We start from the raw sequence: 5,000 nt of genomic DNA, 5'->3' as shown, positions 1-5,000 counted from the left end.
TTGAACTTGGATATCAATTGAAATGCACTTAGCGTGTTCAGTGAATATAAATCAACTGACAAACCAAATCCCAAGCCTGCCTACAGATCGTTTTCACTGTCATGTCACAGTATTGTGAAATAGGGTTCAAGCCACTACAGAGGTAGCATTGAGGGCATTAGTCGCCTTCCCCCTTCCTTCTACACTCTTGGCAACCAGGTCATCTTGTTCCAGCTCTCCACTCCTGGCATGTATCATAGTGTCTTCTTTCTGGTTACCTGCTACTTCCCGAAGGGTGTTAACTTCCGATTTCACTATGGCCAGCTCTGCTTGTACAGCCTTCAGTGTAGCTAGGACTTTCGAGTCCTTCAGTAACTCTTTCTTTGTGTTTGGTCCTACCACACTTTCAACGGTGAACACCTTTGCAGACTTTCCCTTGTTGGTAAGACTGAACTTATTACTTCGCTCGGCTTCTGCCGATATGGCTAGGCTCATTGCTCCAATGAGGTCTTCATCTGCGAATATGGGTTTTGAGTGAGAGGTCTTATTTTTGTACGGATGGTTTCATCAGCAAGACCAGTTTCCAAGGCATGCAGGAACAAACTTTGCACTGAGGAAGCATCATACTTAACCCCACTGTCAGACTCTTTTTTTAAAGCACTAATTATCTTTTGTCTAATATCTTACGCAGCCTGGGCAGGGTTACATGTAGGTCAGTCTTGTTTTCTAGGTAGCTTCTTAGTTGCAGGCCTGGCTGTATAGCATGGACTACGGCACTAACTACTTCTTCATCCGAGTATCCCTTGGCAAGTCCTGATTCTCTTTGGGATATTAGAGCTTGATAACCCAGCTTATCCTTCTGCCCAGGGTCGTCCACCACTCCTTCACAATCCCTGTGGAATATACTTTGCTCAACCCATTTAACAGGAAACTTGATAGTGCCTTCGTCCTTCACTGAGTCAGTAAGCTCTTCTTTCTGCATTTTGGCCAATTTTTCCACGACTTGTTGCTGTTTATACTCTAATTTACCCAGTTCTTCTTTGAGTTTCTTTAGGTCGCCTATGCTTTCTAATTCTTCTTGGCTGTAATTATCTTCCATTCCTTTGAGTGGTGGTGGGCCCAAATGTACGTCTAACCCATCGGGGTACTCAATTTTATAATCGTCGGGCAAATCGTCAACTGAATCATCAATTTTTTGTCTGACTTGGCCCGAATAACACTTAATTTCCTCTTGCCCTGTACTGCCGACTTGTCAACTTTAGCATGAAGAGCAAATTCACATAACCTACTCAAGTCTAATGAGACAATTTTGTGATCCAGGAGAATCAGTTTCTCCTCCTCCCTTATGCTTTTACTTATGAACAACACGATCAGAAACCTGCATGCATAAAATCCAATAAAACAGCGTTCCTACCTTCCCTGGCCTGGAATCCACGCCCCACTATCTAATGACCAGCTGTCCACACCAAATGTTCCCGTAAACTACAACCCGTTGCATCCTGCTTGACAAAACTTTGTCCATCGATACACAAAATTAAGGTGTAATGGCGGCGATACACTCAAGTCCTCATACACAGTGATCAATCGCCCGTCAAAATAGTTACAACTATCCAGTTTCTTCCACAGTTTCTCCTGGATTGGCCCCCAGAATGTTACACAGGAAATCCACACAATGTTGAATTATTCCACTTGTATTTCCACAGTTTAAACTGAAATTTTTAGCTTTACAACTTTTCTTCGAAAGCAAGTCTCAAACTTCTTTTCTGATATCACATGACATCGCTTACAGTGTCCAGTCCTCTGGCGCATTTCTATATCTAACAGCTTCGTACTGCTCTCCATCTTTCTTTCGAACTTGAAGCAGAGAATTGGCGATTAACACGTCCACATTTCTTCCATCAATATTTTCAATTTCTCTCAGCTTGTTCCTTAAAACAATTTTTTTTTTTGAGCAACAAGACTTCTCTGTGTTTTGTTTAATGTGTTCTTGTTTTCGTCATGCTGTGAAAACTCGTCTGGGGAGCAACCAATAGACACATCTAAAGCTTTCCTCTGCCTTCGTCATTTTCGCAGGAAAAATTTGGAGGAGGTGCCGCTAAAAAAATCCACCAAATCTGAAAAGCTATTTGAATGTAAACAATGCACGATTCAGATTGGTTTGGAGAGGTCTTTACACTGTCGTTGATTGGTTATACTTCCACATGTGAAACATCTGTACGCCATTCTGATTGGCTGTATAGGCCTTTATTCACATGTGAAAATAAAGCGTATAGATTTCTACAAATGAGCTTTATGGACTAAAATTGTCGTGTTACGTGACTGTAATAAACAGAGTTATGGGACAACAACTACTGTATATGAAGCTAATGCATAAAAAGAGCTTTAAGAACAATCTCTCGGTGAAGCTGCAAGAGCTGTCTTCATAAAAAAAAGAACATTTTGTTGATCTGCTTTGTAACAATGCAAAATGATTTAAAGATAGCTTTGTAATAGTATATTGCTTTATTTCATTTATCATGGTTGCATTCCAAACAGGGAGGAGAGTTGCCTATACTGTAGAGCAAAGCGACGGTTTGACCATGTAGTAAATAACAGGTCAATAAAAATGACATGCCGTGGGTGTTTAGGTTTTTTTAGATTTTAAGTGAGTGGCTATATTAACAGTATTAAAATGTGTCTATTGGCAGCAAGATTAACAGGAAAATACATTAACAAGGGTTTTCGTCATGAGAAAATCTAATTTGCCAGTTTTGCAGGGCAAAAATAGCTTTAATAACAATGTAACTACTAACAAGGTGGACAAACCTCCCCAGTGGGGACTCAGTTGCAGCTTACATTGTACAAGAAGTGAAATTGTGTAAAGATGTACAATGCAATGGGAACATCAGTTTTTCCTGATACACCAAATAGCATAATTACATTAAATTTTGTTAAATGAAAAAAAGAGAGGGCTAGCAATGCAACCTAGAATAACTACAAAGGTACAAAGATACACACGATGTAGGCAGCCAGTTTTGTGCAAATATATCAATACAAATGAATACGTGTATTTGAATATCATCCAGAGGATATTCTGGAGAGTCAGGGTGATCTAGCGGTTGACCTGCGTCTCCCACCTCTGTAACCCGGGTTCAACGCTGGCCCTAAGTCGTATGTTGGCTGAGTTTCAGTTGATCTCAATCGTACTCTCTGCGTACTCTGGTTTTCCTCCTCATCAAAATCGACTCTCAGTCAATTACCTCCAGCTGAGGGCCGATACCCTCGATTGGGATAACCTCTGGTATCCCTCCCTTGTAATTGCTACGATTTTAGAGTTGCAAAATACTCCGGTGATCTTCAACAATTACAGGGGTAGCTAACTTAGTGTGAGGCAATAGACAAACCGAACTCCACTAATAGGCAATACGTACACCAGATTTAATCAAAAATCTCAGTGCCTTGGGTTACAAAGTAACAACAACTTGTAGAATCGATGATAACGTTACGATGTAACAGTCGTAGTAGTAGTAGTAGTAGTAGTAGTAGTAGTAGTAGTAGTAGTAGTAGTAGTAGTAGTAGTAGTAGTAGTAGTAGTAGTAGTAGTAGTAGTACAAGTAGATTTGCAGCGATGTGTAATGATTATGGTAGTGGTACATGTAGATGTAGATGTGGCTGTGGTTGTGGGTTCGAACTGAAAAATGATAATTCGGTATACAATTGATTTAGAGAGTATTAAACTAATCTAGTAATTCGACATGCGACATAAACAAAACTTGGTGATAACTAATTGTCAATAGAACCTCAATAAATTGTAACTTATAACTAGCAATAGCAATAGCACAACAATTACTAAACTAAGACTAAAATGGACATAATGCACAGTAAATCATTAAGAATCATTTGGCATGTTACAAACTTCTTGACAATCTCACATCTAGCGCAATGCATTCCAACACTAAACTCTAAAAATCTACCATAATCATGCAATACTAAATAAACTATCAAGTACGAAAGGATGAAAACTTACTTCAGTCGCTAACTCGCACCAAAAGATAGCTTGATAGGATATCCATTGATAGATAGCAAGTAGCAGATTCTACGATCGCTGAACAATAATAGCTGAATATACCTTACGAGTGCGCAATTTATAATAATGCGTATGTGAATAAAACTAAGGCGTTGTCCAAAAACGTGCGCTCTACAATTTTCTTAACTCCCTCGCGGAACGTAGTAGCTATCGATAAGCATGAAACTCCAAATTCCTAAGGAAATTGTAGTATCAAAGCACGTTTACCCTTTAAGATACTATTTATTATTATTTTTTTTTTCGTAGTTTATTAACACAACATCACCCGCAACACTTCCACTACAAAATATAAGGTTACAAAAATTACATTACAAAGATTGAGATTACAACACGTGATACATAATATACATGTAACCAGGCTTGCTTAGGTGCGTACATAAGTTAAACTATGAACCATTTACAGTAAGGAGAGGAGAGGCTTCCAAAGTGAAAGAAATTTGGCCTCTTGGCTTTTGGAATATAAAATCGATCTTTGCACAATTAACTTGTCTTTAACTTAACTTATTCATAATTGACAAATATCGATATCTCAATAATTTTGCAATACAAAAGCCGTCCAAGCCTGGAGAAAACATTGCATTACTTACAACAAAAATACAAAAATTACCTTTTATGAAGCAAATTAAAGGCATTGCCCGTGCCCGTTCTTTTAACTTCAAGAATGGCCGTTTTTATGCTAGAGACGTTAAAGTCGTCAAGACGTATTTGACGTCTGAAACGTTAAAGCCGTCTGGTATAAAAACGGGACGCATAAAAGTAGACAAACTAACGGACAAAAACAAGATTTTTCTAAAAAAATGACTAGGTTCTATTATCGGAAGACACTGGGCACGAGCAAACTCGGCACCAAATAAACGTTAACACACGAATATATGAGCAAATAACGTGGCGGAATTGCAGCATCTCAAATTTATGTCTCGACGTCGCCTGGAAGGGCAGGTGTACATATTTTTTT

At 38.9% G+C, this 5,000-nt stretch overlaps 1 protein-coding gene across 1 annotated transcript in view; it reads left to right on the top strand.

Annotated features, from left to right (window-relative positions):
• The window catches only part of LOC138038984 (insulin-like peptide receptor), a 134,263-nt gene that overhangs the window by 40,386 nt on the left and 88,877 nt on the right, over nucleotides 1–5,000 (top strand). The gene's annotated exons all lie outside the window — the stretch shown is intronic.

Source organism: Montipora capricornis, chromosome 2, assembly GCF_036669925.1.
Source record: "Montipora capricornis isolate CH-2021 chromosome 2, ASM3666992v2, whole genome shotgun sequence".
In the NCBI taxonomy this organism is placed as follows: domain Eukaryota; kingdom Metazoa; phylum Cnidaria; class Anthozoa; order Scleractinia; family Acroporidae; genus Montipora; species Montipora capricornis.
This window is presented reverse-complemented; position numbering and strand designations above follow the sequence as displayed.